We start from the raw sequence: 11,087 nt of genomic DNA on the forward strand, positions 1-11,087 counted from the left end.
AGGTGCTTTGTTGTTCTTGTTATAATACCTTGTTCTTGCTATGCTCCTTAGCATGCTACTTAGTATAACTGTGTTGTCACAAAAAGCTGAAGAGCTTGCAGGCGTCCACGAGTCTAATCACGACCCTTGCATTCTTGTGGATACAGAAAATATCCACTTCACTCTACCAATGCAGAATGGCTTCAAATCATTTTCTAGAAAGTCAGTGACATGAATCTACAAATGGGCAGCTGACCAACTATGTTCAGCAGTGCAAAGATGCAAAGAAGCTTCAGCCATCAAATGCTTCAATATTCACACACAAGAAGCCCAGGGATGATGTTGAGAATTGCTACAGCTGCAGGGACTTGGTGCCAATGTAGCTGCTGGTTGTTCTATAATTTTGATGCTTGTAATATAACTTTAGCATCGCATTTCAGAGGAGGGCTAGGACCATAGACTGTGTATAAAAGATGCTGCATCTTCCTGGTCTGAAAGGAGAAGCCTGTGTAAGTGGCTTTAGCATGCATTTTTTAAATGGCCAATTAATTGGTTGCAAAAAAGAACTCAGGCTGTCTATGAGAAAATGGCTCTCGGGCCCTTGCTCTTTGACCTCAGCAAACACTTTCCTGACTTCCTGGGCTCATTTCACAAGTTTAAAGTCCTACTAATAACATCAAAGCAGCATCCACCCTGGAAGCGATCCACAGCGACGGAGCGACCGGAGACCGTAGAAAACGAATGGCATTCAACAACGGGGCAAATAACTGCTGGCGGCGCAAAGTGGGCGGGACCTGAGATAAACTCATCCTACTTCAAAATGCTCCCACAAGTACTTAGAGGGGATTTGGGATGTGTGCTCATAACATGCTGATTTAATATTTATTTTAATTTTACCTTTTAAAATTGCATCTTAAACTTCTGTGCTGCTATATCTCTATAGAGAAGGAGAAAAACAGGGTTTGCTCATTGGCTAACAAATTTTCATTAAAATTGTCATCGTCAACGCCCGGACCAGGACTTCATTAACCAATGGGAGACATCATAGAGCCTCAGATGTGTGGAAATGAAACAGTCATGTAAAAATACTATGAAAATGAAGGAGCCAAATACTTGTTTATATGGGTATTTTTGTTGTTTTTTAGCTATGTCTGTGCAACTCAGTTCAAATAAAATCCCAATGCGCATTCACTAGCAGTTAGCATCCAGACTCAGTGCAGAAGACAGTACTATACAATTAACTTACTGTATAATGGATTAGATGTTTGCAACACACAGGGGTTCGAATGCATTAATTTCTAAAGAAATGTATAACTCTCGTTGATATCTTGTTATCTGTATTTACACGTGCTGCCTAAGCCAATAGAGAGATTTTAGGATTATAAAATGACAGACCCTACATTTACAAAAACATACATATGGTCCTGCAAGAGCACATTATGCAGAGGAAACAAGAAAAATATGGTTATTACAGCAGCAGCAGATGCATAAACTCTCATTACAGCGCTGAAAGGGAGCAGAAAAAGAACTGCAGTTACTACAGCATGTTTGACATATCGAGCTGCAGTGTGTTTACAGCCCAAACAGCCCGTGAAGCGACCAGTGAGTCCAATTTATTTGCGGCTTCTGACAAACCCAAAACGTCAAGTCATCCCTTCTCCCCAAAAGACACCCTCACTCTCCTCTTTTGCGAGGGAGGAGAGGGGATAAGAGGAGGGGAGTCGTTCCAGCAGCTTCAGCGGCAGTTTCATTGGGTTCGTGCTGCCTTTCATTCACTGCACTGCTATTCTGTATATGAGATAATCTGGGTGTGAACATGGATCTTGTGGGCGAGCGGTCCCGGGCCTTCAATTTGTCGGGGTGGAAATGTGAAAGACGGACAAGGCTCACATCAATTTTTTAAAAAAAACAAAAACAAAACTGATATCTGTCCAGTTGCTGTCCAGTCAGATTTTGCTGTTGCTACAACGTTGCTTCTGTCTGCTGCCAGCTCCAGCATCAACATCCTCCCCACACAATAAAGCCACAGTCTCCATGGTGATGTACCTGACACTGTTACCAGCATCACAAACACATTCACAAACAAACACACACAAAACAAACAAAATCCCACTGTGTCACTTGACAGCTTTTTTTTTTTTGCCGCTCTGTGTATAGTAATTAATTTGCGGGGTCGCCTCGCTCCATCTTATTCTCTATTAATGCTGTCTCAGATTACCAGGCAGCTTTTTAGCCTCTGAAGACACAAATCTCCGAGCCTAGAGAGGCAGACGGGAGAGAATGGAAGGAAACTGTATAAGCCTCTCTGTCTAATTGTGGGTGACAAGTGCTGATATTTTCATATTTGAGGCGTTCTCCCAGAGGTGGTTAATGACTAGCTTATAATGAAATGTCAGCTCCTGTGACACCTTTGGATAAGAGGACATCAGAGGCATACTCGCCATAGTTTTGTTCAAATTTTGAACTGTTAGCTGTCTGTATAAACCAATTCCAGTGTTATTCTTACTGATTTTCATCAGTTGTACAAAACTGTAAAAAAGTCTTGAGCCACCCCTCATTTCTTTAAAGGAAGGAGGACATGCCAGACTTTCTCCTAATCTTTTTAAAGGTCTTTTATGGTTTTCCACTCTTTTTCAGTTCAGTCTTTCTACATAACCATTTTCAGGAGAATGCTTTTTGTCTGATTAGCTGCTTAATCCTTACCTGTGAATCATTTCAAAGTGAAAAACGCACCTGATTCAAGGGATAAACCAGTCATATCGCTACATATAGCATATAACAGTTTTACATTTTGAATTGTATTTTTAACTGTATATTTTGTCATTTTGAAGATGATTTGAAAAAAAAAAATATTACTTGAAAACTTGAATAAGTGGCAGATTGTGAAAGACATGTTCTTAAGAAAATGTACATACCTGGATAGAAAAAAACACCATGAAATACTATGAGTCATTAGGATTACTGAAGCAGTGTGGGATCATCCTGACAGAGAATTGAACAAAAGACAGCCAAGATCCAAAGAAGAGCTTTGAATGTCCTTCAAGAAGTCTGGAGAACAATTCCTGAAACTACATAAAGAAATGACAAGAAAGCTTGACTAGAAGAGTTCAGGCTGTGTTGAAGAATGAAGGCGGTCACGTTGACTTTCAGGCTCATTAGAATTGTACAAACTCTGTTTTTGCCTTTTTGACTGTATTTCATGTTTCAATAAATCGCTGCACCTATATAAAGAAACAAGGGGTGGCTCAAGACTTTTGCACAACAGTGTATTTCATGTAAATAACCATTAAATGTAGCCACCTTGTTCTCTTGCTGATCTATAGCCAAAACATTTGATAGTTAATTCTTCGCTCATTTTTTAACAGATTACAGATAAACTGTTACCAGTGTTGGAACTGTATTAACTTTTTTAATAGTACTGACTAGTATTACTCATGTATTTTAATAATTGTTTGTCTTTTACTTACCATTGTTTTTCGTTAACTGTTAACATTTCTGCTGAAACTTTTTAAGGTCCACATTTTACGATTAGCTGATTTAATGTTTTCACATACTGCTTAGCTGCTGCAAAGGTGCCCCCTGGGGTACTTGTATGAAATGGTGGAAATCCCTGATATAACCTTAAGGTTTCTTGGGAAAGAAATCTTTCCTGTTCTTTTGTCACGAAGCACAATGTGGCACAAAGTGCACTCTGTTACACTCGAACAAATCATTTTCCTATCTCCTATATATTTCCTTTTACCTCATGCAACCTTGCTCCGGACTTGGCTCCCACTTTGCTAACTGTGTTTAAAGAACATCAGTTCTGCTACTCTTCAGCCCTTCAATCAGACTCTCCAACATCCATGAAATAAGCCATATGGGGCATGGTCAGGGCATAGAAAGAAAGCAACGGTTTTATATACTCTGGAGCTTTTCTTTTCCTGGCTCCCTCTGCTTAGATGTAGGCATTTTGAACAAGGGTAGTGTAAGTGCTAGGCCTGGCAGCTGGCTGTAAATACACATATTGTGTGTTTGGACAAGGAAATGCTTTGATTTGCAGAGCAAGAAGAGTAAAGATGACCCGGCATTTAGGACAAGACAGGGGAGTTGTTCCCCCTCATCACCTCAATCCACAAGAACAATTAGCTGCTGACAGTGACACAGGGGCCCAGTAATAAGCTCTAGCATGGCAGTGGGGGGGCACTTCATTCCCAAGCATATGGTGCCACTTTAATCTGCAGCCTCTATCAGACAAGTCTGGCTGGTAGACAAGGTTTCTTTTAACTGATTACATGCTCAAAAGCTTTGAGGCGAAGATAAGAAGCAAAGGACACACAGTGTAAGAAATTCAAAGTCAGACTGACACGGGTTAGCAATTTCCAAATCAGAGGATCTTTATGCTTTTTGGTGGTGCAAGAAGTTCAGAGCTGCTTTTGCACATATTCAGATTCAAGAAGTTGCCAAGGAAACTAGAACCTCTGTTTTTTTTAACCTGATGGAAAAGCATTTTCCACAACGACAGGGCTGCGATTTGCTTCCTTGTTATCTGTGGTCACAACCTGCCATCCATTAGAGGTTCTGACTAATCCTCATAGGTGAGCCTCACACCTGGTAATCACTGGGCTGACACCTTCTAGTATTGTAACTAACATGCAGCTCCCCCAGGACTTCTCATAATCCTATTAGCCCCAGTCATCTGAAATGCATTAAAAAAATGTGCTGATTGATCCTAAACCACAAACCTTCGGCGTCTTGATCGCACCTCTCGATGTTTCACTTTTCACATGTGGGTTTAACAAAGTGGGATCCTTCTTCTGCATCTAGTTTATTTTGCATGTGACAGAGAGACAGTTGGATTAAAGAGGCTCTCAGATGGTACCGAAGAACATCAAACGCTGTTCAAACAGGATTATGTAAGAGCAAAATATGCTGAGCAACTGCGTCGTTTAACGAACTTGACGGTGGAAAAAATAAAACACTCGTATAGACTGAAGGAGTAAAGAACAGAGTTAGGCCAATCTTATGACCTCCTTATAAACAAATATGCCTCATTTCTTAGATTTCTTACAACTTTATATTGACTAAATCTATATTAAATAACCTTTGTGGCAAAGTATGGGGAAACACCAACAAGACTAAACTCATCAGCCACTTTATTAGGTACACCTTGCTATTACTGGGTCTTTTTACCTTCTTAATTCTGCAAACATGCTGCAAATGCTCTTCAGAGATTTTGCTCCATGTTGACATGAAAGCATCACACAGATGTTGAAGATTTGCCTGCTGTACCTCCATAATGAGTCTCCTGTTCCACCACATCCCAAAGGTGCTCTACTGGACTGAGATCAGGTGACTGTGGAGGCCTTTTGAGTACAGTGAACTCATTGTCACGTTCAAGAAACCAGGAGATGGATATACTGTGGTCATAAAGGGATAGATATGGTGAGCAACAATACTCTCCAGGTGGTACTAAGGGGCTCAAAGTGTGCCAAGAAAATATCCCTCACACATTACACCACCAGCAATGTGAACCATTGATACAAGTCAGGATGGAGCCATGTTTTCATGTTGTTTATGACCATAATATTTGAATGAGACAGCAGAAATCAAGGCACTTCAGACCATGGAACGCCTTTCCACTCTTCCATTGTCCTATTGTGGTGAGCCCACGTGAATTGTATCCTAAGCTTCCTGTTCTTAGCTTTAAGGAGTGGCTCTAAAAAAGGTCATATTTTGCAAAATGAATATAATGTTGCATTCAGCAGGACTCAAAACCAAAAACTGAGATCATAAAACTCATACAGAAAATATTTACGGACCAGCTGAGAGGAATGATTGTTTTCCTTTAGGCTTCTTTACTATTAGACTTCATTTTTTTTTATCCCCTGCAGGATGTTTAGAAGAATGGAGATTTAAGCAAGTTCAGAACTGGCTTCATTTTTTAAGACACAAAACCTACGTCCATCATTTATTACAGATTATCTGACACAGCACTTTACAGCATTTTTTGACATACATGACAAAATTCATTAGGTGCTAGAAATACTGGAGTAAATATCAGGACATCTTCAGAGTGATTAGCATGCATCTGTTGAGAACAATGAATATCTGAACTAGATTTTACGACAACCCTTACAACAGTGTTGGATATATTTCAGTCTTGAGCACTGTTGTGGACTGAAAAACAGACCAACATTTTCATCCCTAGAGCCAATCTGACAGCTGGTCTAAAAATAGCACATTTGCTGTTGGGGATGTTAAACATGCAGAGCTATCAAACAAAGTTGATCAAGCTAAAACCCCTGAAAGCACCATCATTTTGCAGTAGACTGACTGTGTGGAAAACAAAAGATTTTGGCATTATTCTCTCAGTCGTTTTTCGTTTATGGAGCTTTTAGTGCTCCGGACGCCATCAAATGCTCCTAAAAAATCGTTAACCCCTCTTACACAACACATTCGCAGCAGCTTTTAACTTTGATAGAGCTTATGGGCCCTTTTCCGCCCCTTGGGTCCCTCTTGGTATGGAGGGTGACCATCAGTGGATCAGTGGGTGGAGGTCCAGATTGGAGTGGCATGACTGCAGATGGGGAATGCTAGGAATTCCTCTTGTAAACACCTCATGCTCGGACGGTCCCCACACACTTATCTCCCTGTGCCCATCGCCCCCTTTAATCATCGTAATGGTTAGTTATTCATTACCATTCTGTTTGAATTTCCTGTGACCTCTGCTTGCTGTGGGCAGGTGGGTCTTCTGCTGCTGCCAAGAACTGAAACCCTTTGTTTACCTGAGGCACCACATGGTATATTATTCATTTTGAACCCCCCCAGTGGGCAAATAGAGCCTGTTCTGATACTACTGTATACAGTATGCTGGATTTCAAATGTCAACACCCTGAAAGAGAGCCGCTTTTTCTTTCCTTTCTTCTTTTTTTATTTAGAAGTCAGGCTGTTTTTCTCGAGCCCAGTCTCCTTCTGGTCCTATGGGAGCACTCTTTAACCGATAGGATCATAACCGGCTCTGGGGTAAACTTTATTTTTCTTCTAGGTTGAATAGAGCGGCTTTTGGTTTCTTTCAGCGTGCCACCTTCCCCTGCAGTTCCTGTTTATGAATCCCCCTCTTGGTTTAATGAAAGTAATTTCCAAAGCAGCTAAGGGGCCTTCGTTAATACTGGATGGCATTTAGAGAACACAGGAAAAGAAACACAGGCGCAAGCTGGCTGGCTTTCCTTCCTTTTCCTTCCTTTTCCATTTAGAACACATAATGTGCAGCGTGAGGGGCCCATGAGGGCTGCATTCCAACTCATAGTGTACCATTCTCTACCAGTCATGAGAGACGCCTGCTTACAAGTACAGGACCAGCTCACACCGTCATAGCCACATTCCCTTAAAATGTTCCCATCAGTTTGACTTCAGTTTGCAAGAGTCAGAAACCAGATGTCCCTTTCCCAGGAAACTCCCTGATAAATTTGTGTGCAGCTCTGGATGTGATTGCTGATATTTTCTGGTTGTTTTTCGGTGTTAATGTTGGCTTTTCCTGACATTTCTGATAAGAAAGTAGCTGTGGATTCTGTTCAGCTCCTGGCCACTGCAAATTCTTTCTGAAGTTGACAGTAGATAGGAGTGGAAAGGCGTTGAAATGACCGACACTTTGACCTTCATAATAATACAGGGATCAGAAAGAAGTGGCCGGATTTGTGGGCGGTAACCTGTCATGTAACCTATTGTTTGCAGTTTATGTATTTGAACAAGTTTCTGGAGGCTTTCTACCTTTGAGCAGTCGCATGTGACAGAAACATGAGTAAAAACAGAGAACAGATGGAAAAATGGCTAAATTTACTTCTCAATATTTGGTGTTTTAGCAAAGACTGTACATAAAAGATGTACTGTGACATTACCCATTGTAGGCTCTGATTTTAGAGCCCCAATCAGGCCATAACTATTTTGTCTTCTGAGTAAAGATACGGACTGAGAAACAGGGCTGTGCTATATCATATCACTCATAATAACCATTGATAAAGGTGTCATATGACAACATCAACGATGTAGCGATGCCATACGTTTACTTTTCCCTTTTTTCTGTTTTATTATGTGATAATATTGTGCATCTCCTCATTATGTACAAGGTTAAGCTACTTTAGTTACTGTTAAACTAAAGTGTTAAAGTTTTCCATAAAATTTCCAAGTAAAATACTACGTAGGCTACTTTTGTGCTTAGATTTCACTCATGCTGTGTCACTACTACTGCACTACAATGCTGCTGCTGGTACCTTGATAGACTCACACTTACTAAGTAGTCTATCATCAATCACAGTAGCTCACTGTAAAAGAATGGAAAATGTACTTTAATTTGTTTGCAACTATAACTCCATTGATAAAACATCCTTCAGTCCTTTTTCCCACATAACCATAAAAATCATTATTTCCTTTAAATACCTGGATATAATTTTAAGTCTATATCACCTCCTAGCCAAGAACAGCCAAGAACAGAGCAAACTCAGTGCAATATTAGCATAAGAATTACTCAAACCCTAAAACCGTACATTGAATAATCATCTATTTTACTTTAAAAAGAAAGTATATCCTGTTGTGTTAAATAAGATGTCAAACTTGTGATAGCATAAACTCACTGGAAAGGTGTTTCCTGAGGTCTTGATCAAATGAATACCAGAGGAATTTTCCTGTAAACTTCTAAACAATGACTGCTTTTTGTAACCAGAGTAGTCGCCACTCTATTGGCCAACAGAAATACTGCAGATTTAAGGCACTTACTCAATTCAGTTCACAACAGTGATCACTTCTAATATTATAAGACCTGGCAATACGAGGCGAAAAGAAAAAAAGAAGAAAGCTCAAATATCTAAACAACTGTTCCCCAAATTGCTCAAAACAACAAACAGTTGATCTACTACAATGCTGTACTAATAATTCAGGTTATATGAAGGTTAACAGATCAATTAATTACCCAGTTTGAGCACTAGATTTGGGATACTGTGACTAAAACTTGAAGTTGTTTTAACATCAACCTCTAACTACAATCAATCGGTTAATTAAGTCCAAAAATGCTGAGAAATAAAAGGTCTCTGAACTCTTGATGCTAATTGAAGCCAAGCTTTAAACTGAGTGACCACGTGACACGAATAACTGTCCTTACTTCTAGTTACATTAGACAAATGACAAAAACAGCAGTATTACGTAAAACTGGTGCCCAAGCATCGTGGACAAAGAATAAATGTCCTCATTAGTGTTAAGTGCTTTGCTCATATGTTTCCTAATACCCATTCATGGTATCACAGCATGTCAGCTCGCACCGAGGAAGCTGTCAGCCGCAGATGTCAATACCCCTGCTGACCCTGCTCCCTCCCCCCCAGACCATTGCACACATGGCACTGGAGGATTGTCCCCCCAGAACAAAGGAGTGGGGGGTTTCTGTGGAGGACGAGCAACCAAACATTCCCGTTACAATGGGGAGAGTGGCCGGCAGGTTCAATTAGCACACACTTTAAACTGTTCTCTATACGAACCCACTGTTCTTGAACAAAGCTGAACCTCCACACTCTAATGGGGTATTTGGTGATGCAGTTTGTTCTTGGCACTATGGCATTTTAAGAGAGTTTCTTCTATTATCTCCTTTGTTTGTGCCCATGTTGCCTGACAAATAAAGCACTCGGGACAGAGATGATCAGACTGGAAGACTCATGGCTTTTATTGTCTTCACAAACTTTATCCAAGAAAAAAAACTGGACAAATCAATCTGTACTCTCTTCAAGAACTAAGTGTCACCAAAAGTCCAGTGAAACCCTCGAAGGATGTTTTATTAGGTGGTAATGTTCATTCATTTAAGAGGATTTTCAAGCCTCTTAAGCCCCCTAAGATCACACTGAATAAAATAAATAAATAAAAACTATTCCTCAATTACATGATGATTCTTCCAGAAAGCAACACGAGCTCAACTTCTGACGATGGCATTTCTCAGTCTTGATATCAATATTCACATCGTGCAATGCATTATTGATGCTCTGAGCTGATAGGGCATGAATGAGGATATCTTGCAGTGACATGTTCTGCAGCACTGACAGTGATTTGAAGCCCAGACCTTCGTGTCTGTCACCGCTGCTCATAACTGCCCGGAAACCCTGAGCAGATTTCAACAAATTGGACGTTTAACATAATCAATAAGCGGAGGTAAGAGCGATCAATAAAACACGCCGGATGCGCAGAGCAGCTGGAGGGTGATGTGTGTAATCTGAAGTACAGGGATGAAGATGTAGCCGACTTACCTACTGCACAAGGTGCGCCGTAACGTCGGGCAGCCTGCTCGGCGTATCCGAGAGAAATGCAACCCAAAAGCCGCCGTGTCACACTTCACACCATCCGGGCGCACATGTTGCCAGTCCCCGCACAGAAATGTCCGAATCATAAGCTGCAGCGAGAAGCCAGTGGAGCCCAGGCAGCGGACTGCAGGAGCCGACCGTGTCGCTGTGGGTCCCCCGGCCCCTGGGAAGCGGCACTGTGCGTCCAGGCGCTGGACTACAACATGCGCAGGGCGCCACCCTTCGCTGGACCTCTGGACCCCTCTGCGTCCACCTTTCCTCTCTCAGCCCCAACGCCGTAAATAGCGGGACGTGAAGCAACCCCCTGCCAGCCTCAAGGCAGCGTAATCCGCGGCCACGGGTAATGGAACTGTGATCCGTGATCTCCCCTTAATGCTTGATGCGCAATTAAGAGGCGCGCAGGACGCCGGTGCCACCCACCACAGGAGGTTCTCGTGGTGAGCGTACGGACGGGGAATTTTAATGAGGACTGCTGCAGAGTTTTCCTCCCTGATCGCAGGGTCGCGCTGAAATCCCCCGTCCCAACACGAAACCCCTAAAGTTAGCTTATAGAAGGAGGACCGCGTGACGCAGTGAAACGTCAGTGAAGCTGAACTCTTGGCCAATTGCCAGTCAGCAAAGTGGGACGTTAGTCCACCTCTGTGGGACACCTGTTGATGGAAAACTGTTTCAGACATCCACACTTCCTGGAGCGGGACCTGTGAATATTAATATCGTTGTCGTGTCCAGCTGCAGAGCTCCGGGATTTTTATGAGCTGCAGTGGTTTAAGAAACGATGCGTTAACTCCTGAACAA

The 11,087-nt window shown here is 41.8% G+C and overlaps 1 protein-coding gene across 1 annotated transcript in view; it reads right to left on the reverse strand.

Moving 5' to 3' along the window:
• tmem108 (transmembrane protein 108) overlaps window positions 1–11,028 on the reverse strand; it is a 57,663-nt gene extending 46,635 nt beyond the window's left edge. Inside the window, exon 1 of the mRNA XM_084939634.1 lies at window positions 10,239–11,028. The gene's annotated coding sequence lies outside the window, so the exon portion shown is untranslated. The remainder of the gene's footprint in view (window positions 1–10,238) is intronic.
• Between the last annotated feature and the right edge of the window lie 59 nt (window positions 11,029–11,087).

This window comes from Perissodus microlepis, chromosome 9 (genome assembly GCF_051167445.1).
Source record: "Perissodus microlepis isolate ML-2025 ecotype Zambia chromosome 9, ASM5116744v1, whole genome shotgun sequence".
In the NCBI taxonomy this organism is placed as follows: domain Eukaryota; kingdom Metazoa; phylum Chordata; class Actinopteri; order Cichliformes; family Cichlidae; genus Perissodus; species Perissodus microlepis.